Source organism: Heterocephalus glaber, unplaced genomic scaffold (assembly GCF_053883595.1).
Source record: "Heterocephalus glaber isolate CG9 unplaced genomic scaffold, H.glaber_assembly_v1.0 deba00001600, whole genome shotgun sequence".
Lineage (NCBI taxonomy): Eukaryota > Metazoa > Chordata > Mammalia > Rodentia > Bathyergidae > Heterocephalus > Heterocephalus glaber.
The window spans coordinates 44,289,440-44,312,420 of record NW_028258372.1 but is presented as its reverse complement, the minus strand read 5'-3'; positions in this window follow the sequence as shown (position 1 = coordinate 44,312,420).

Genomic DNA, 22,981 nt, shown 5'->3' with positions numbered 1-22,981 from the left:
ATTTATATCAGTCTCATTTATTTTCCCAGTATGCCTGTAAGCCAAGCCGAATGTTGTCAGTGCAGTGTTAAGAGTGTGAGTTGAAGCATGGGAACTTTGGCCTCGTGGTTCTCTGGAGTGGCAGCCTTTGAACAAGCTACTTAACCCCCTGCACTTCAGTTACTTCCCCTCTTTACAAACCAAAGAGGATCAAATGACAAAATTTGGAAGGTTATTGTGAAGAATAAATGCGATGAAGTTGGCAAAGTTCTCTGCACAGCATCTGGCGCATAAGAAGTAGTCATTAAATGGTGTCAGTAATTGTTATTATAAGCGAGGAGAAGACTTGAGACCCGAGATGCTTAAGTAATTTGCTTAATACGGTATAAGGAAATCTAACCAGAGCTTATGTTATCGCTTCCTAGATGCTTTTGTCATCTTCCACGCTGTCCCGTTTGTCTGCCCCTTACTGGCTTCCATCAGCCTTTGCTCCTGGGCTCTAACCCCTGCAGCCCTCCTAAGGAGTGGGACGTCTGCTATTCGGGGACTCCTCATGCTCCTGAGGCGGCTCATGTTGGGGACATAGGTAGCTTTCCTGTCAGGAAAGACTCAGGAGAGAGGCAGCCATGCCTGGAGGCCAGCCGTGAGATTAGTGCTGGGACTCTGAGTCACCGTGGGACCGGTCGGCCTCTGAGGACTGGAGGAGAGCCGGACTGGCACATGGCCCATGGGTCAATGCCGTCCATGTGCCGAAGCCCCCATAGCAGTCCGCTGAGCTTGCTCGGTTGGTGACACTCTGCACTGTCACTCAGCAGTGTGTCAAAGGGTGAGGCCCCTGGCTCCGTGGGGCGGAGAATCTCTGCTGGAACACAACTGTAACCATAAGCAGTGCTCTCCTGGGCTCTGTGATTTGTTTTAACAAACCAAGGAATCTTAAGAGACAGTGCAGACCCCTGAATTTGTATCCAGTTGTTCAGAAGTGAGGAAAGCCTGGGCTCTCCAGAATTTGCAACTGTGTCTGAAGTGGGGCAGTTTTGTGGAGGATTTGCCCTTAGTCTGTGAAGTCTGCCCCAGTTCAGGTAGTTGGTGTCAGAAGCCACTACCAAGCTACTTCCCCCAGGAGCAGGACTGCACAGTCTCAGAGTCCCAAAAGAGATTGTTTAAAATCCATCACATTCTTATTTCCTGTTGCCCACTCTGGACACACATGTTGAAGTGATATCCCATGGACCCTCCAGAGCTGATCATTCAGACAACCATTGTATTGAAGTTAAAGAAAGCAAACTTGTTTCTACCTGATGCAAACCTGCCATACACTATTCTTTCCCCAAACCCTTCTCCAATCTCCGAACAAGTTAATTCCTCTGCATAGTGAGAGGGGAAACCAAGCAAAGGCCTCTCCGTGAGGGATGCATGGAAGCGGACAGCTGGGTACATTTGCTGTGGCTCCCAGCCCCAGCCAGGGGACCTCTGTGGCCAGCAGTGTGGAAGCCATAATCAGCACCCTGTAGGGACCGAGGGCTTCAAGCCCACCCAAATCTATTTTCAGTGCTTTATAACCTAGCAAGGACAGCGTCATTGGGCTTTGGGCAGCTGTCTCCCGTCTGCTGTCTGCTCCGTAGCCCTAATATATTTAGATAGATTCCTCTTAGGTGAGGCAGAGCTGTAGTTCATTAGTCATGTGTTCTGCTTCAAGACTCCCCTCAGGCTCCCAGGTGCTCACTGGGCTTTTCCAGTTGCCTTCACTAACCTTGGATGTGGGTATTTAGGAACAATGCTAATGTTCTTAAATTGCTTCGAAGTCTGCTCTCTTGGATTACATCTGGAGGCAAAAGAAAGAAACACCAATTAAGCCCCAAGAGCCTTTTTGCAAATGCTCTTTCCCTTAAACTGGGATTCAGGATGCTGCTGGGAAGCGTTCCACACATTGACTCTTTGCTTTCAAAGGGATCTCATCTTTTGGAGTGGACGCTAGGTAATGCTTTCAGTGTAGTATTAAGGGCCAGAATTAGAAAAGACACTTCATACACTTTGGATAATAACATGCTGGTGCTTAATAATGCTCATTTTAAAAGGATATTAGTTATTCATTATGTACAGGGCATCTCAGAGTTCTGTTTTCGTCAACCCCTCCTCTCAGCAGACAGCGGATAGTTTTAGTTAAGTTTTATGAAGGCAGCTTCCCCTTGGATGTTGTGCTTGCTAGGGCATCGGGGTGCCTTGAGGGGCGCAGTAGAAAAGCGTAAGTAGTAACACTGGCTGCCTGTGGAGACTAGATGCCTCCGGGGCAGAAGTGAAAGGTAGATATTCTGCTAGTAAACTGTTTTTATACCATGAGAAAATATTACCAATTCAAAGCACAGCAAATATATGCAATTTTAAAAAGAAAGAAAAAAATGGTGTAGCTGCTGAGGAAATAATATGGCCATTCCCCAAAGAATTAAACATGGAATTCCTCTGTGAATTCTGGTTCACAGGCGAGAGGAACGAAAGGAATCTCTGGCAGCTTAGGTGGTCAAAACACAGAAATGACTCTAGGCTGGCAGGGCCAAGGTGGCTTGGGCTGCCCCACCTACTGCTGGCAGATGCAGGTGCTGGGCCTGGACATCATCCAGCCCTGGGCGACTGCGACAGGAGTGACAGAGACAAACGCCACACTTTAAAAAGACAAGCATCTTTGGGGCGGCTGTGGTCCCTGGAAAAACTTCCAACCACCTGCCCACGAGGCCGCCTGTGCCTGAAACCATTTGCTCCCTCTCCTTGGCAGGGGAAGGAGAGTGGAGTGAAAGGAAAGTATTCTAATTGTAGCAGAAGACCGGGCAAAGCATCTCCTTGGACGGAGTCTGAAGAAAGGAAGAGATAAGCAAGTAACAAAGGAGAAAGAAAAAAATTAATTAAAAATTTCACGATAGGGAGCCAGCGTGTTCTGATTCCGTAACTCAGGCTGTTTTGCCGAACCATCCTGTCCACCAGGGGCGCTGCTGAGGCGGGAAAGTCCTCACCCTCATCCTGGCGGCCCAGGCTTGGGGAGGCAAAGGGAGACCGGTGAGGAGAGAAAGAAGTCGCTCGATGCCGCGGGGCGCCAGGAGAGCCCAGACCGGCGCCCCTCCGCCTGGCCACTCCCAGGCGAGCGCTCAGTCGCTTGGCCCAGCCCAGGGCGTGAGCACACGCACGCGCGTGCGCACACGATCGCATGCGTGCTCCAGTGTCCGGCTCCATATGCTGAGGTTCGGAGTGTGTTTAAACGAGACCAGCTCGCTCTTTATAATATATACTTTCTTTAAAGGACGAGTCTAGCTCTGTGGTGGAGGCGGCGGGGGAGCTGGAGGCACCCCATGCCCATTGTGGTGAGGAAGGCAGAAGGGTCCCTGGGGGCGGAGCGGGAGGGACCCCGGGCACAGGGCACCATAGTGGGGTTGCCTCGCATCCGAGCGGCTCTGGAGAAGCTGCAGCCGCCGCCTGCTGCTGTTGCCATGGCGGGTGAACCCTGGGCCAGCGCTCCTGGTGGGAGTCGTCGTATTGTCCTGCCATGGCGAGGGGTACTGGAACCCATTCTGCTGGGAGGGGGGGGGGAGGCTGCCGCTGCCGGTGCTGCCAGGGAGGAAGATGGGCCAGGGGCAGGAGGCGGGCTGCCCACTGGGAGGCGGCGGCCTCCCTCCATGCAGGCGATAGACCCAGAACCCTCAGGCGTGCTTCCCAGGGACTGATCCACTGGAGGAGGGCCACGGTGCCCAGGTGGGTGGAGGCCCCAGTGCACCGGTGGTGGTGGAGGCTGCATCCAAGAGGGTGGGGGGCCCTTTGGGTTGAGCTGCACGGGATGTCCACCATGTCCACCTGTCAGGCTGGGAAATGGGTGTGGGAGGCAGTGGGGACCACCTCCATGCATGCCGTGGTGGGGCCGACTCTCTGAAGGGCCAGAGTTCATCCAGGGCTCTAGTTCTCCTTCTGGGTTTGCAGTATACCTGACAGACTTGAAAACAGAGCCTCAGATAGATAACGTTAGACCACAGTGACGTTCACAGCAGCATTACATCACAACAGCCAAGAGTGAGAAGCAAGTCAAGCGTCCATCAACATGTGAAGAGGAAAACCCAAGGGAGGATAGGCACACGTGTGACATTTAGAGGCTTAGAAAGGAAGAACTTCCTAGCGTGCTACCTACCAGGTGGGTACACCTTGATGATATTACATCAAATGAAAGGAGCCAGTCCCACAAGGACAAGGACCATGTGCTTCTCCTAGAAAGTGCCTGAGGGCTCAGGCGCAGGGTGGCTGCTGCCAGGGGGGCAGAGGCACAGGTCATCAGGGTTTAATGAGTAAATGTAGAGTTTCACTTTGGGAAAGCGAAAAGCTTAAGGATATGGCTGACATTGGCTGATGCAGAACAATTTGAATATATTCAATAGTACAGAACCATGGGTAAGATGATTTATTTTATAAAAAGATGAAACAGTATAAAACATTTGTGGCCATCCTCACTGGTTGCAACAGCCATTTTCATCGGACCTGGGTCCCTCTCCTCCTTTCCAGGCTTCAGCAAGTTCGTCTCATACCAGGCGCTTAGAGCCCCGGCTGAAAGTAGAGCTGAGGTAGGAGTAACTGCTGGGTGGGTGCATGGTTCCGGAAAGCCTTGGGCACATTGCAGGGAGATAACTGCAAAGAATCTGTGCTCTTGAGATACTGAAGGAGCTGTCCTGCTGCATAAGGGCAATGTGAAGGTCATTCCTCTGTGCTTCCAGGTGCAGGTCATTGTCCACCGATTTTCCTATTGCTATGGAAACACAAAGTGACCACAGTCCCTGTGGAGCTCAGGGACCACACACCTTTACCCTGAGTGTTGTCTTCTTATTTGAAAACACTCAACAAGTTGTGCTTTCTGACACCAACTCTAACAGGGAATGGGTGAGCTACAATTCAGTGAAATCCTAACACTAGCGGCCTAGAAGCTAAGCTGCTGTCAGATCAGACAAACGCCAGGGCAAGACCTCAACAAGCCTGCTTTTCTTCAGATGCCGGCTACACGTGGGGTCCTAGGCCACCCACATTTCAGGGTTTGACTTTGCCAGAATGACACAGAACTCCGGAACTCAGGGAAGTATTATTTGTGCAATGATTCTCATCATGAAGGATACAGGTGAGCAGCCAGATGGAGAGACATGGAACGAGGAAGGTTCCTGGGCTGGGGCTTCTGGCCTGGTGAGTCAGGGAACAGCAGCCGCCTGGTGGCCGATGGGCCCCTGGTTGTATGTGGGGTTTCACTCAGCAGGCAGAACGGGTGATGTCGAGGTCCTGCATTAGTTGAGGCCTCAGGCCCTCCTCTGACGTGGCCTCTGGGCTGTGTGTGTAAGCTCCAACTTGAGATCAGGTGCTCTATCTCCCTGGAGCACCGCGCCCCACCCCGCCCCTGAGACGAGGTGCCCACCGAGTCCTCTGGTCAACTCAGATTCCATCCAGAGAGGCTTCTTGTCACATTACGGTGCTCCTATCACTCCGAAAACCCCAAGGTTGTTTGAAGCTCTTTGCCATAACTATGGACAATGATTAGATATGGCTTAGTATTTCACAGGTGCCACAATGCTATCTTGATTCCCCCGGCTAATGCTGACGTAATCATCAGAGAGTCGGCCACATTTTATCAAGGGTGGAGGAGAAATCAGTCTCTCCAGCTCCCAGGAAAGAGACGGCAGGAAGTAAGGGCAGCAAAGCCTTGCTGTGCTGTTGGTTTGAGATCTGTGAACTAAAAGGTAAGGCCGTTCCGTTCTCTGTCTCGCTGACCAAGGCCAGCGTGGATATGGATGAGAAGTCCCTCGCCTCAGCCCTTGAGCCTGTCTTCCTGCTGGGAGCGCTCGGATCGCCTTCTCTCTGATACCTCTTTAAGCACAAAGCAGCTGCTTAATGCAACGTTTTTGTCTGTTCTTTTCCCTTTTTCTTGGTCAGTGGATTAGCCAAGATTGATTTTTCTGCATGGCTGGGGAAGGCCTAAGGTTAAAAGATAAAAAGGTAGATTCCTTTTAAATGTAATTTAGGTTTCTTTCCCCTGGCATTGGTTCTGGTATCAACAGCAGAAGCACTGCCATGTTGCAGTGACACCTGGGCCCTGGACAGCTGCCGGGCAGGGCAGGGCAGGGCTGGCTTGCAACACCTCACAGCTGCGTGGCCAGGAAGTCACCTCTGTGCTCTCAGTCACTGTTTCTCTCTCATTCTTTTCTCCTGCAATTCTTTTTGGAAAATGCAGCTCAGAAACACATTTGTTTACCCCCTTTTCTCTTGCAGGTCAGTGTATATAGATATTGAAAACTTAAAAAGCTCAGGGGAGAACTATTTCTGAGTCCACCGGATGGCAGGAAGAACCAGTCAGTCCAGCGGGAAAGGTCCAGTCAGGGAACGTCTTGGCCCCGGGCTGTGGACAAAGCAGGCACCCGCTGGACTTGCCAGGCTCTGCCTCGGCAGCAAATAGACCTTGGCCACAGGCTACCCCAGCTGTGGCCGGTGACCGCTCCAGCTCCTGTGCAGCGAGCCGAGTGCTGAGGGGCGGTTTTGTAAGAGCCGTCAGGTCAGCAGAGCTGGGGTCACCAGAGCCTGGGCAGAGTGGGGTGGGCGACAGAGGGAAGGAGGGAGGCGATGGGCCCTCTCGGAGAACTCCAGTGGGGGCCTGGGAAGTGGTGGCCATGCCTGGTGCCAGCCAGGGGGAGAACCGGGTGGGGGAATGAGTGCGGCCTCAGAGCGGGCCACTTCCAGCTGGGCAGTGCTTACCATGCAGCCGAGGCCGGACTCATGCTGTCCCCAGCACTGACCCCCTAAGACGGTGCAGTGTGGTGTCATAACCCTGTGCTGCGGGTGCCAGAGAAGGCCTCTTGCCCATCTGCCACCTGTCTGCGCTCTCCCTCACTCCACCCCTCCTTCCTTTGAGTTTTTTCTTCTTTCTTCATTTAATTATTTCTGAGATTGTACAGGACAACTGAGTAATATTTATGTGCCTCACCAGCCTCAGAGCTCAATTCAAACTATTGGCTTCCACACAGCCAGTTCAGGAGAAAGCTTTAAATGCAGGACCAGGCTGCGGAAGCCAGGCGACGACCCCTGGGTGGGGAGGCTGGGGTGGGGCTGAGCTGGCATGTTCTCCCAAGCTGCAGGCAGGAAGCCGCAACAGAGGAAGCACAAAGCAGCCATCGTACTGTGCAGTGATCTGGATGCAGAAACAGATCCCAGCCAGCTGGGTTTGAACACAGAGGGAAGCACAGAACTTAGATGAGGAGAAGAATCTGGATGAGTGACTTCCCTTGGTTTCTGGTAATAAAAAGCCATCTTGGCTAAGTGGAGAAGAAAAGGAAGTTGATCGGTTGATCTAATTAAAAGCGGAGGATCACACCAGCTCAGGCCCCGGGGTAGGTGTGTCCGTAGCCGCACTGCGCTCTCCCTGCCCTCCCCTGCCTCTCCTTATTCTCGGGCCCTGTCCCTTTGGCACAGCCAGTGAGCTCCCAGCATTTCCGGACTGAGGCTCCTCTCTTTTGGACCACGGAGAATCCATAAAGAATTCATCCATTCGGGTCAGCTCCCTTCTGTGGGCCAGCTGCTGTGGCCAGGGGACTCAGCTCTGTCTCGGCCAGGGTTTCACCTGGAGTGGGAGTGGGGCCAGGCCTACCCAGAGAACGCAACCCAGGGTGAGCAGAGATGGGCTCTGCTAGGAAAATGGGGTCTCCTCTACAGAAGAGGAAAGAAACTGGCAGGCAGAAACAACAGATGCCCACCCCAGATGCCAACAAGAAGCAAAATCATAAAATGAACCAAGCACAGTGATGCACCAGTTTTTGGAATCTGCTAGGAACAAATCCAAGGGGCAGAGGCCTGAATGGCGGCTTCCCAGGCCTCAGCCTGAGCACAGTCCTCCCTGGCCCGCCCTGGTGCTCTTGAAAGCTCAGCTATTCCAGAAGGGAATTTCTGCATGGGGCTCCTGGGCGCCTTTCTTTTACCTTTCCGTCCTCCCAGCTCTGTCACCACACCCATCCCACCCCTTCCCCTGCACACCCACAGGTGTTTTTCTGCTGTGCCACATGATAACCCGAATAGATGCCTGGGCCCACGTCCTGGCTGATGCACGTGCTAACACCACTCTGCTCTTACAGACAGGAAACCCGAGGCCTGTGTGAAGTCTCACTGTGTGGGTCAACAAGACACAAAGAAAATTGAAGACAGAAGAGAGGCAGGGAGGGGTGGCTGCTAACAGGATGTGTTTATCAAAATTTTACAAAGGAAGGGAGAGGAAATGGCATGCTCATCAGAAGAGCAGTCTTTATTTAAACAGGTCACAGAATCAGCGGTCTCCCTCATGTGCCAAGCCCTGGTAAAGAGAACACACCAGACCCAGCAAGAAAGGGGCCCTGGGAAGCTGATCATCAGAGCTCTGCCTCTGCCTGTTCATTTCAGTCCTGGCAGGGCACGGTGGCTGCTGCCAGCAAAGAAGAAATTACCCAGGCTGAGTCCTGCAAATAATTGATAATTTGCCTAAATGAACAAATCAAGAAAGATTTAATTGTTGGCGGGGATTGCCACCAGGAACGGCGAAGTGTACAATGGCTTCAGCATCACACATGGCTTGGAACGCATCTCGCTGTCCTCCCCCTCTTTTCTAAACCAACTCTAATTGTTTAATGACATTGATGGGGAATAGACTTGTGACATTATAAATGACACTTATGACAGAACTGTCAGTTGGTGACAGCTCACTGACAGTCCTGGTAAGAAATTAATCATTTGAGATGCTTTATGATTTGTTCATTTAATGTCACAAATAGGATCTCGCTCTCCAGCTACACATAATCTCTTTCCCACAGCTCCCTCCCCCAGGCTCCCCCAGGGACAATCTGGTTGTTGAGGCGCTGGCTGGTGGGGCCCGGGACAGAATTTGGGGCCTGTCGGGGATGGTCACCCTCAGGGAGTGACTGGAAATCCCCGTGGAAAATGCTCCCGAGAAGAGTCCACATTTAGTTTTTCTCACTTGCTGCCTGTTTAAGAAAACTTTCAAGGGGAAAGAGCTAACCTGTTGGGACTGACGCTAATGAAGACTGAGAGCTGAGCGGAGAGAGGCTATTTTTAGCTGAGTGATGGGGAGTAAATCCGGCTGCACTGTGATGTGCTCAAATAGGCCTGCTCCTTTCCGCAGCGCGCCCACACTCTCTGCTGGGCAGACATCTGTTAATTGCTTTCCGTTGGACTTCACTTTGACATTTGGAGAAATAGAAGGAGACTGCCTAACCATTTTCCCCCCTAAACGATGTCTCTGTGGAGTTTTGGAGCCAGGAAGGGGAAGAGGTGAGTTGGGTTTGAAACATGCTCTGCCCGGATGGCTGAAACCCAAGGCACTGTGACCTGGATTTTATTGGGAACCCTGCGGGGCTCTGGGCAAGCAGTCACCTGAAGTTCTCCTTCAGGCTGCATCGGCCCGTGCACCATTGACTCAGACACGTGGTCAAGTCTTACTAGTTTCCATGCGCTTTACAAGCCTTGTATACGGATTCTTAGAATACAATAAACTTTCCAATTTGTAACAAGAGAGGTTCTTCATCTCATTATGCATGGGTCCACGCTTTCTTGATAAAGCAGCGTCTGTCACCAAGCAGCAGAAGACCAAAGGAAAAACCAAACTCGGGGGTGGGGCGCTCCTCTGCGCATGCGAGATCTTTATGGGCCTCTTGTCCTCCAGCGCATTTGGGGAGATTGGGAACTCGGTGTACTGTGACAAGTGGCCACGAGGTGGCGACAAAGACTTCGCCTGATGCGCGGACACAGGCCGAGACTGGCACAGGTGGGACGGGCTTACCTCTGGTTACCGGCGACGATAAAGCCCAATAAAACTCACCACCGGGCGGGCGCCACGGCAGGTGCTGCCTATACATCAGTGTGCGTTCTCCTTTGCAGCACCGCGTGAGTCTCGCAGGGTTTAGAGTGAGCTCTGCAGAGCTCACTATCTGCGAGACTGAACTGCACTCCGCCTGAGGAGCGAGGCCAGGCTCACGGAGCTCAACCGTGCCCGTGGGAAAGCAGCTCCTGGCCAGGAGAAGAACTCGAGAGCCCCAGGCAGTGCTTTGCCGGTACTGAGCCCTGAATGTCCCTTCAGCTCCATCGGATGAAGAGCTGGGAATGAGCAAACGTAGCAGGGCGAGGAGTCCTGGAATTGGAAAGCTCCCGATGGCCAGGCCAGGTTCCTGGCCCCGACAGGACGCTGCCTGCCTGGACCGAGATGTTCACTTCCGACCCGGCAGCCAAATGCAGGCAGCAGGAGTTACTCCTCTGTCTCCCATGGTCGGCTCCCTTGCTCAGAAGAGAAATTCAGAGGGAGAACAGTAAAACCACAAGCCCTGGCCCATCAGAGCTCTGCTAGAGGACTACGCAGGTGTAAGGACTGACTTAGGCCTGAGCTTGATGCAGCCGCGGCTGACGGCACGTCTGAACCCATAGCCCAGACGGGCCAGGCCTCCTTAGAGCGATGGGGCTTGTGCAGCCGTTCGCGCCGAGCGGAGCCGAGAGGGCAACTGCGCTGTCCTGGTCGCTCGCCTCATTGGGAAGTCTGAATGCCCTCATCTCGATAACGGCAATAGCCCTCATTCTAAACTGTTGGTGGAGACATTGTAAGTGGCAAATGGTGCCGATGCAACTTCTGGCGTGGCGCTTGGTTGTATCTTGCTTTGATGAGGCATTCATTAATTTCCACGGATCGGCCACTGACCAAGCTTGGTGAAATATCTTAATTTATTATTTTCACCAAAACAGCAACCCTAAGGGAAAAGAGTAAGACCCTCCTTTTTCTCAGTGAAATCAATGTGAACAAAAAGTCGAGAAAGCCCGGAAGCGTAGGAATGCCCAGCAGTGGCCCCTCGTGGGTGGGGACTGAGCTGAGCCTGTGACAGAGGCCACCGGACCATCCTGCTGAGAAGCCTGGGCTGCTGGCCAGTGAGCTCAGAGGTTGCGGACAGGAGCCTGCTTCTCAGCACTCTCCTGCAGCCCCTCTGTCACTTCTCGGGGCAGTTTGGAGTCTCTACAGCTGTGGCGTTGGCTGCCGGTTCTCAGAAAGCGACTGCAGCACCTCACTCACGCGTGCAACCCAACGGGAGTGTCTTCCTGCCACGTGACTGCAGCTCTGTGTCACAGTGCCGGGTGCTCGTATTTCAGTCACGGAAGTGTGAGGCGCGGCTTCTCGACATCCGGGCTTCTGGGCGGGGCGGCCTGGAGTGGAGCGAGCGCGTCTTCCTCCTCAGTGCCCACGGGGCTCTGCTTCTCTTCCCCCTCTGTGCATCCCCACAGAGCAGGTGTTTAGGGCCACATGCCCGATGCCCTCGGCCACCTTGTGGCCATCACCGTTTCTCTCCTACCCTTTGTCGATTCAGTTTCTTAAGAGGGAAAGGAAAAACTATGAGAAAAGAAAAAAAATGGAAACGAAATCTATGTCAATAGGGAAGGGTGGAGGGGTGAAGGGTGCACAGGGAATGGGGAAAAAATGAGAACCAAGATCCATCGTGTACAGATACAGACACCCAATGATAAATGGAAATGTACTGTATACCTAAAATGGACCAAGAAAAGAACTAAAAAAAAAAAAATTGTCTTAGGTCTTCCCCTTCCTTGCTCCAAACCCACACAGAGGGCGCTGTCTCCTCCCCAGGCGAGAACTCCTCTGCCTGCTCTCCACGTTACTACCCCTTTCGTCCTGGTCACGCATCTCCCCATGTTTGCTGCCTTGCTCAGCCAGGCCTCTCTCTGTCCTCCGGGGGACCTGCCAGCCCTGCTGCTCTGTCCCTGCACCCAGCAGGCTCTCATGAGCATGGCGTTTCCTGGCACGGGGCTTGGTGGGCTTCTTCTCAACTCCCCAGCACCTGCTTAGCTTTCTGTTCCACCCCTTACAGCTGTCCAACACCTCTGTGCTTTGCATTCTGACCTCCTTTTGTAGTTTAAGTTCTAATCACTTAGGTGATAAAGTGGTTAACTCCTTTTAAAATGACCTCTGTGGACAAAGCTAAGCTTCTTTTGACCTCTCAGAAAAGTCAGCCTTGGTCCTTCTCCCTTGCCCAGGTTGCATGGTTAAGTGTTGAGGACTGTGTGTCCCAATATTTTCGGCATTTCTTTCTTTCTATCTATCTATCTATCTATCTATCTATCTATCTATCTATCTATCTTTCTCTCATATCCCTGGGCATCTCCCCGATTGGTGTACCTGACCAAGCCTCCCTCAGTTAACTGTGAACACCACTGTGTACAATTACTGTGTATTTGCCCCTAGGCTCCTTTATGAACATCAGATTCTTCCAGTGTTTAGGTTTACACCACAGCTTCATGGGACATCTTGGTGAATACCATTTGCATGCACGTAAATTGCATTTGCTGATCTTGTTTTCTTCTCAGGATCATGCACTAAAATGAGAACCAATGTTTACTGAATGATCCCTAAGTAGCAGGCACCGAGACAGCTGTTTCCACAACAAACCTGAGCAAATTGAGACAAAGAGATGAAGTGAATCCAGTTTTTAATTTGTATTTTTTTTCTAGTGCTCCCCCCGCCCCAGTACTGGGGATCAAACTCAGGGCCTGTGCACTAAGCTACATCCCCAGCCCCCAGACCTTTGTAAATTTTTTTTTTGAGACAGAATCTTGCTAAGTTGCTAAGCTGCCCAGGCAGGGTGGAAGAGTTGGGGTTTTAAGTCAGATTATAGTTCTTTCTTTCTCCTCCCAGTTCTTTATGTTGAAGTCCTTCCCCCAGCTGTGCTATGAGTCCTTGCTATCTGGAACCATGTGCCATATTTCTCTTCATCCTCTAATATGTCCTGGTTACACCATAAATCTCAATAAAACTTGATTGATTATTTGGGAGACAAATCAGTGCTATCATCATAACAAGAAAGACATTTTATTTAGGTATTCTAGCTAGCATCCTAGAGTAGCTGGTTAAAATGTTATTAGAAGGTAATTCATATTTTAGCAGATAATTCCTAATTAATTTGCTGTAGTTATCTTGTTAAATGTCAATTAAATCTCTCTGCATTCCTTACAGGTTTCTGCTATTCATAAAATGCAATTATGCAGCTATTGCTCATGTACTCTATTGCTTATACAATCTACCAGTTAAATGCAAGGTGAAAGATTTATCTTCTAAGTTCTTAATAACATCACTAAATGTTTTAATTAATAATCAATAACCATTTGCATAATTAATGGGAGAAAGAGTCCTAATGGGATGGTGCCTTGTAGCTAGCCAAGCCCAGGCTGGAACTTTTATCTCCTGGAGCAATTCTAGTTCAGATTAGAAGAGTTTATGTGAGCAACTCAGACTCCTTCTGGGGCACAAACTTGGAGGTCCTTAGTCCTGCATCTTCCCGTGGCCCTAGAGAGACTGAGGTGCTGTCAGGGGGCCTTGCTCCACCCCAGGACGCTGCCCATACAGCCTCTACTTTGGTCACAGCCCAGAGACCCAAGGCCACTGCAGCACGCTGAAGGCTGCATCTCCAGGGGCCCACGGAGCCAGAGCTTTCCGGTCTGACCCAGAGACTCCATGTTCCTTGTTCTGCTCCTCTCTTGCAGATTGCCTCAGGGTAGCAGGGGAAGGACACAAAGATGGACCCAAATCTCCACTTCTTGGATCCTCTCCCAACCCTTTTCTCTCTCTCCTTATATATGATGGGGGGTGATTGAGGGAGAAGTGGTTCTACATAAGCATATCCTTTTCTGGGCTTACAGATGGTCCTTTGTCAACAGCTGGAACAGAAATGGTCACAGAAGGGTGGAAAAAATAATGAACCAGGTGCTATCCCAATGTATGACTCTGCACACCTTCATTCGGTAAGAACTAAGGCTGGGAATTCTGGGATAGACAGAGGCATCTGATTCGCCCCAACAGAACTGGCCCAAACCAGTGGGACACAGGTGGGGAGGCACAGTGAGTCCCCAGAGGCTCTGTGAAGGGAGGCCCACCCACCTGTGCGACCATTCATCTTCCTACAATCCGGAGGCTGGGTGAGTAAATGGCGGTCCTCCGAGGGGCTTTCTGTTTCTGCAAGTTTCCTGTAGAGCAGAGAAAAAGTGCTTCTCTGATTTGTTTTTCATTCTAATTCTCTGGCTTCACTTAAAAAATAAGTTTATATACTTGAGGCTGAGAGCTGCTCATTCTGAGGGGTCTCAAACATGCAGAAACAAAGAATTTAAAATAAAATCTTATCTGTGCACTGAACTACACATTGCAACTGGTAAGAGAAAATAATCCTTTGATTGGGAAGAAGCAGGCGACTGCACCCAAGCATGTCGTGAGCCCCTTCGTGGAGCTGTCTCCTCCGACAGCGCTGCCGGATGCCCACACCTCAGATCACCAGACGTGCTATCAGCCCACGGAAGACTCCGCCTTGCCATTTCTCCTGACGCCTCTGCCGCACCCTTTCCATTATCGACAACGAGGAGCCCCCTTCATTCCTGCTTATTCCTCCTCCCGGCTCTTGTCACAGGGGATTGCCTCTCCAAGGTGACCCTTTCACAGAGAGGAGCTGCTTCTGCTGTCCAGGAAAGCAGAAGATATAGCACAAGACGCATCTGCTTCGTGACGCTCTGGATGGACTGGCAATAGCTTCAGCACCAGCTCGGTGGACAGCAGCCGGGCGCCTCCTGGAGGAGCCCAGGATGTTCTCCAGTTCAGTCAGGGGTGCTCCCTCCTTCACCTTGAAAGTCTCCAGGGACTCAGCTTCCTGCTATCGAGCGTGACATGCTTCAAATGTTGTATATCTAAGTGAAATCTTTCCCGATGCCCTTTGCTTTCCTTCCTCCTCACGTGGTTTGCAAAGATTACAGAGTGGTCGCTGGGTCCTAACTGCCTCGGAGGAAAGCAGATGGGTACTCTTTTTTCCCTTTAAGACATTGGTCTTTGCAAGGTAAGTCATACAAGAAGACAGCATTGCTTCACATAAAATGTTGAATCATTAATGACGACATTTCAGGAACCTACGGAAGGGACATGAAGGGTAGGGTGAACTTTGTCTGCATCTCTCAGATGGTGTGCTGTGTGTGAGATCAGCCATCTTTCCTGAGTGATGGCAGCCTGCATGGCTTCGGGGAACCTGCACCAGGCTCTCCATCAAAGGTGTGCCCTTCTGAGCAGCTGGCGGAGCCTCTTGGAGCCTCGTTTTCACTTTCCACAAAGCGGAGGCAGTTGGAGTGGCTCTCAGGCTGTTGTGAGAACTGTGTGAGGTAATGTAGATGATGCACTTCCAGAGCGCTCCCCAGGTATGTTGTTCTGAATACAAACTGGCCACTCTATCATCACCCAGGGCTCCTCTTTCTGGGTTCAGTCAAAAGACGTTCGGACAGGCCAGTGCAATACTGAAAAGTGTCAGTGGGGAGCAGGTGCTCTTCCTACTGATGTATGTGATAAATATTACTGTATAACCAACAGATTTCTTTCTCTCTTCCCAGGATCCCATAGTTTAAAGCAGCGAAGCAGGAGAGGCGAGGGGAAGTGAGCAGCTCCCTGGGGTGGTGGGGACAACTGGGAAGATGCGTGTGAGTGAGGACCGCCCCATCCCTGCTGCCCAGACTTCCCTGGTCCTCAGTCACCACCCAGACACCAGCGAGGTTGGGAGCTGGATGGGGCCATTGCGCACATCGCATGCCCATATTTATATTTCCCAAGACTGATCTATATATGGCCCTTCTTATTCTAAGATGCAGGTGTGCTTAGCACATAGCCAAGAAGATAGACAAGTTGCCATTTGGTGAAACCTGAAAGAATTATGAATGGTAGCAAAAATAGCCAATGGAGGGATAGCTGAGACATATTTTCCTTTCCCCTTGGTATCAGTGGATATGCACATCTTCAAACATCACAGAAATAATCAACCACTCCATATATTTTCTTCTTTTCATGGCTTTTATTGGGACGACAACATGATTCAAGCTGGACCCCTCCATCTCCCAAGCCAATTTCTTTTGCATCTGTGTTTATATTGATGCTATTCAAACAATAATCCTCCACTTCCCCTGACAGTTTCCATCATGCATTTCTCTTATTATGAACTTATTTAAACAAAAATCTTTCTCTCCGGGAACATTTCTTTCCCATTTGTTTCTCCCCTGCCCCATACTACCAATTCTCATTTCAGTGCAACCTTGTAATGTCACTTATTGTTGTTCCTTTTTTCCTAATCTTATTCTATACCATTCAGAATAGAAAGGGTAATTATGGGGGAAATATACTATATTGCTGATTTATAATCAGTAAAGTGTTGCTTACTCAAAATAGTTCTAAAAGGGTTCATTATCAATTTTTAAGAGCAATGAGATCTCAACAATGATTATAGAAGATGCAGAAATGACTACAGATATGCTCAGCCACCTCATCTTTGACAAAGGAGCCAACCATCCTCATTGGAGGAAAGATAGCGTATTTAATAAATGGTGTTGGAAAAACTGGATTTCAACCTGGCAAAGATTAAAACTAGACCCATACCTATCACCATGCACTAAATTAAGATTAAAGTGGATTAAAGATTTAAATATTAAGACAGGAACACTAAATTTGCTGGATGATAAGTTAGGTAGAACTCTTGAAGACATTAGTATAAGAAAAGACTTTATGAACAAAACCTCAGTGGCACGGGAACTTGCACAAAGAATCAACAACTGCGATCTCATCTTATTAAAAAGTTTCTGCACTGCAAGAGAAATCACCAACAGAGCTAAGAGACAAGCTACAATATGGGAAAAAATTTTCAGCAGCTATGCCTCAGACAAAGGACTGCTATCTAGAATATATAAAGAAGTGAAAAAATCAGACCCTCCCAAATTCAAATACCCAATTCAAAAATGGGCATCTGAAATGAACAGATATTTCTCAGACAAGTAAAATCAGCAGATAAATATATGAAAAAATGTTCAACATCACTGGTCATTCAAGAGATGCAGATGAAAACAACACTGAGATTCCACCTCACCCCAGAAAGAATGGCTGCTATCAAGAAATCAACCAGTAACAAATGCTGGCAGGGGTGTGGAGAGAAAGGAACCCTTTTCCATTGTTGGTGGGAGTGCAGACTGGTGCAACCACTATGGAAATCCATATGGAGATACCTCAAAGAACGAGGACTAGAGGTCCCATTTCCCTGCTGGGTATCTTCCCCAAAAGAATCATACCACAGTGATATACGTGCACCCATGTTTATAGCAGCACAGTTTGTTACAGGTAAAGCTTGGAAACAGCCCAAGTGCCCATCAACTACAAACTGGATAAAGAAGGTGTGTGTTTTTTTTTTAATAAAATGGAGTACTACTCAGCCATAAAGAAAGAGAAACTAGAGACATTTATAGCTAAATGGATGCATATCAAGGCCATACTCTTAGGTGAAATAAATAGGACACACATATGTAAATATCGAATAGTATCTCTAGTGTGAGAAACTGAAAGTCTAAATAAGGATAATTTATATTTGTACGATGCTTTTTGGTTAGTTTTTAAATGTACTTTCATTAAGTGTTATCTTAGGGAGCTTGGATAAAATGTAGCTTATTATCCAGATCAATCTAAATATTCAGATTTTTGGCAACACATTGTAGACTGGGTGTACAGGTGTTTGGCTGAATTGTTTACCATTCTTCCAAGTATTTGTGTTGTAAAATCACAGTTCATTGTCTGTTAGAATCTGTGTGAGGTGAGAGCTGCTCTTATTTCAGGAGATGATTTAAGTATGGAGAGGTGAATCTCTCCCTGAATATGAAAACATTTTCAGCTTGGCAATATTTTCTTATAGTTTCTGTTGGTTTAGAGCCTGCATCCTTTTTCTCAAGTCCAGGAAGTCCTGTTGTAGACCCTGGAGTGCTTTCTATATCAGGGGTCTGTTATTCACGGATTCCTCCCACAAGGAGCTGTTAGGACCGCGAGAAGAAATTTATTTCATAATCTACCTACAAAGAAGAAGTTTCCCCTTCCCTCTGCTGGCCCTGCCTGGAGGAAAGACCCAAAATCTCCAGCCTGTTCCCAGGGCCTCTGTGAGAGATCAGCCGAAATCTTCGAAGAGAAATAAACCTTTGTGGTCCCTGCAGAAATGTGTGGTACCTGCCATCTGGTAGACAACTTCCGGAGGCTGCTGACTCCTGCATGAAGTTTCTAGAGCAACACTTATAAATGAGTCACATTTTTTGTTCTGAGAAGACAGATTGGACAAACTATATCTCACAGAAAGCTAATCCTTGGGAGGAGAGATGCTGTAGTAATTTAGAGATCTTTCTGAAGAATTCTCGGGTTATGTTAGGTTTTCTCTCATGCAGGGAGACCTCTAAAGATTAGTGTGGTGCTCATCCTGTCCGACCTTAGTCCTGCTGTGTGAAAGACCAATGCTCTGAGTTGGACTGTAAAGCCTCTCTCTCATGGTGGAGATCTTGCTCCACTTTTTCCTGGCTAGAGAAAGCAAGAAGCTTCTGATTGCATTTAATCTGTGATGTTGTATGAACAGCTTACCCCCAGCATCACTCGGGCAGCCCATTTATTTACGTACTGAAGATCCCAAGTGTTGCTTGGGCAGGCGTCATGTCAACCAGCTGATTCTTGTATTGAATAAATTTGATAAAATGGACCTGTTATATTATCTTATAAAATTAATGAAAAAAGTCCAATTTTTGGTCATCCTACATTTCAATAACTGGACTGGTAAGTGGGTAAGTGGGGAAGAGTCCGTAAGTCTCTTACAGTTCATTACACAGAGGCACCTCATTAAGTCAGAGCAGACTGCCCTCTGGGAAATGGTTAGAATTAGCAAGGAGTGAAATCTTTTGGGGTGGAAAACACTCTCTGCGTGTTACAGAAAACAAAACCAGAATCCTCAAACCTGATCTCAAATACAATTCGCCACTAATAGATGAGATACTTTTCCTTTCTTGTGAGGTTGGTTTTAGCCTGGTGTTTGTTCTCTGTCCTCCTCCGGTGGATTTCAGGTCCCTTAGCCTTCAGAGGGGCTGGGTGAACAAGGTGGTCTCAGCTAGGGGTGTGGCCCTTCTCCTCTGAGAAGTGGGCATTCCGGCATTTAAAAGTAGGCTACTCCCATCATGTAGTATTATAGACATGACTGTGGTGGTCCTCACTGCTGTGATGTTTGTTTCTGAAATCTTCCGATGCTCCTCTACTGCATCCTAGCCTCTTTGGATTTGAAGCGGCCTCCTCCAGGGGCTTTGCAGTCTGCAGCCCTGAGTTCTTGACCTGGGCAGCCCAAGTTGCTGCTGTCCCCAGGCTTGAGTACATCTGGCAGTTACTTTCTACCTCTGGCCAAATACTCTCACACGGATGAAGGTAAGACACTTAAAAATCAAGAGGCTCGGAGATTTTGCCCTGAGGTTCTGTGCTCAAACAGAACAGGACCAGAACCTGAGGGGCTTGGCAGAGTTTCTGGACACTGGGTGGGAAGTTAGAATTTCAGCCTGAGGTCTCCACGGCAGATCTAGAAATCATTACCTGATCCTGTGGGCATGTGCTGAGCCGTACTTCAAAGGGTGTCGGAGAGTTCTGTTTTCAGGCAGTTTTCTACTCTTTGTTATGTGTGGGTTCTTGGTTTATGCCACCCACTTCCTAGATCCATTTTCAGGTGCAGGGGGTTAAGTCCGGTTTTCTGCAGTTGAAAGTGGGTTTTCAGATGCTCTTTAATGGTAACCAGTTGTGTGGCCTCTAGAAATTCATGCAAGGGAGAGGGCTGATTTCACATCCAAGAGACATGGAAGTGGCATGGGGCGAATGTGGAGGAAGTGAAGGAGCTGAACAAGCACTATTTTAAGTTGATTTGCCTTTGAATCAGAAGGTCATGTACTTGATTGGGCTTCAGAATCATCAGCATGCTTTACCGCAGGACAGATTTCTGGGCTCACTCACAGGTCCGACTCAGCAGCTTTGGGGAGAAGCAGTTTCATCTGCTCACTGGTGATTCTGGGTGCAGGGTCAGTCCCTGCACGCTGAGAAACTCTTCCTGGGGAGCTGTAATCCAGAGTCCCAGAGAACATCACCACTGTCTCATCGCTAGCACTCACAAGGCCTTGTCGGCTACAAAGTGACAACTTCCCGTTGGGCATCCACCGCAGTGTTAGAGATGAAAACAGAGTCACATTGAAGTGTAAGTAGCAGGGATGTGACCTCAGGGCAGGCTGTGATGGGAGAGGGGAGCCCAGGAGCACTGGATGACCTAGGGAGGACACCGAGCCCGAGAACGTGGTGCAGATACAGGCAGGGTGGCCCAGAGACAAATCCTGCACTGCGTGTAAATGTTTGTACAAGCTGCATAGGCAAGCGGTTGCTGAGAGTTAGGAGGATGCGGAGAGAATTGGGTGAGGGTGAGTGAAATAACGCATCCAGGAAGTAAGTGCCTGAGGGTCTATTCTGAGAGACACACAGGTGCGAGTCCCCTGTGGTCCCGCCTGTGCCCTGAAGACCCGGGGAGAGTTATTCGGTCACATGACGCATGTGGGGTGGGGGTAACCATTAGCTTCATGCAGACAGCGCGTGTGCTACGCAGGTGTGGGCGCGCGCGCATGTGTGGAAGGGAGACGAGGACAGAGACAGAGGGGAGTCGTGTGTAGTAAGTCCTGGAGGGGAGAGAGCGGCCCTCAGCAGTTCCATTACTCTGTGCTCATTTCAGCCCGACTCGTACAAGGGCAAGGCACTGAAATTGGCCTTCAGCTCAGTTTATTTGTTGCTGTCTAAGATTCCAATTTGGTTTTTTGTCAAGCCAATGCATTTGCATACAAGGTGCCCAGCTCTAATCTACTCTGATAATGACTTAGGTAAGCAAGTCAAAAATTTCCCACTTCTCCCTAAAGGCTCACAATGAGGAAAGGAAGGATGCTAAAACAGCCTTTTCATGTTTAAACAAGGAGGAAAATTACATCATTTTTTTTTCTTCTGATTTTTTTTTCATTTCTTACAACAGTGGAGTCTGAACTAGGCTAAGCGGGGACACAGGCAGGAAATAGTGGGTGACTTGTTTCTTGGAATTCAAACTTCCCCTTTTCCAAGGCCTTGGTACTGTGGCCCAGCCAATCTCTGATTAAACAAACACAAATTAAAGGGGAAGAACATTATTTAATCTCCACACAGGCAACATTCATTAACAATCTAAATTTTCCCAAACCTAAATCATATAGACAGCTTATTCCTCCTTTTTGTAAACATTTGATTTTTCACTCAGATTCTAATTCTCCCAACTAACTGATGAGGTCACAGCGACAAGGCTGAAGCCGTAAGCTCTCCCGGTAAAAGTCCCACAGTACACTTTTGGTGTCATTCCATTTCCTATGGTTCTGCCTCATTCTGTGGCATCTTCCCTCTAGTTCCACCCTGGAAGGCAGTGGAGCCTCTTTGGAAACTCACAGCCTCTTTGTAGCAGAGAGGACTTACCAAGGGTGCATGCTGACGGCCGGGCTAAAGTAAAGCCCTGCCAGAGTACCAGCTTTTAACCACCTCACTCTACCCTCCCATGCCTTCCAGACACTAGCGGATGTGTCCCCGTGGGAGCATGGGTGTGGGAGGATGGCCAGCACAGGAGACCCAGGGATCAGTGACCAGAATGGGAAGCCAGCCCTTTCAAACTTAAGGAAGAGATTGGGACGCGACAGGTATTTAATCCCCCTGGCCCCAACATGGCTTTCCCCCCATGTGGCTCCTTAGTGAATTCCTCTCTCTGTGCTGCATATGCCAGACACATGTGTGCCCTCCATGACCCTGGCATCACATGTGCGTGGCTCTGGGCACCCCCCCAGCGGGGTGCTCAGACAGTAGCTCTCCCATGCCTCGTTAAGGACACGTTCACTGACAAGAGAATAAAGCCTGTTCTTTTCTCCTACACATTTTTGAAATTTAAGAGGAGACTTAGATATGATTTAACCCAAAGCAGTGGATCTCTTAGTGGAATCCTCAACAGCTTGGTAGAAATTCTTTGAGCAGAGTGTCTGTTCCTATTGTTCAATACCACCATATATACTATTTTCCATTTCATCTCTAAATATCTGTAGTGTGTTCTGACTCTGGCTTGTTGAGGGAGAAATTCTCTGCAGGTATGCTAGCCTAGTAAATTACCCACTTCATTCATTTACACAGCCCCCCAATGGCTGTTTATTCTTGTAACCGGTATTTACTGAGCACTTACTACATTGTGGGCTATGTGAAGTGTCTTGGATACAAATGATGAATTAGGCTGCATGGCAGGCAACCAGAGTCACTTCCTGCCTTCCTCTAGGCTAGGAATATTTGCCAAACTTATTTCATCCATCAAAAAACAAAACAAAACAAAAATCAGAAGGATGGAGAAGGCAGAACACACACTCGAACTTAATCCATGCTGCTCTCTTACCTTGGTTCAAGAAGAGTTTGGAAAAGCAAGATAAATACTTTATAGGGAACAAGCTGATTGCTGAGGCATATTTAAAAATTGAATTACCATTTTTATGGTATGCATGGCTTCCATATCAAATGATGTCATTAATGGCAAAGGCTAAAAGGTGACATAATTCTGATTGCTTAAACTGTCAGGACAATAGATGAAACCATCTTAAATGGACCAGAAAGCCACTCAGCCATCTGGCCCCTCCTCCCATCCTGGGGGGGATTGGGACAAAGGGCGCTTCCAAGGGCACAGGGGAACTGGCTCCCGCTGGACACCACACACGGAGCAGGGCTTGAGCCATCTGACTTCTTACTGTGACTGGTAAGGGATGGCTTCCTAAGCAAGAGTCTCATGAACACGTTGTTCATTATTACACAAGACAGTCTTCTGTAGAAAACAGCAGAATGCAAAGCAAAAATGGAAGTCATTCACGGAAACTGGAAATCACTAAAATGCATATCCTTTTAGTTATTTAAAAATTCCTGTGCATGTGTTTTCAAAGAAAAATTGAGATCAACTGTAATTATTTTTCAGGTAATGCAAGGCTGGCTTCATGAGCCTGTGGCCCTGTGTGGGGTTTAACGCTTTGCTGTTTCCACGATTAACTGCTTCGTTTTACCTTT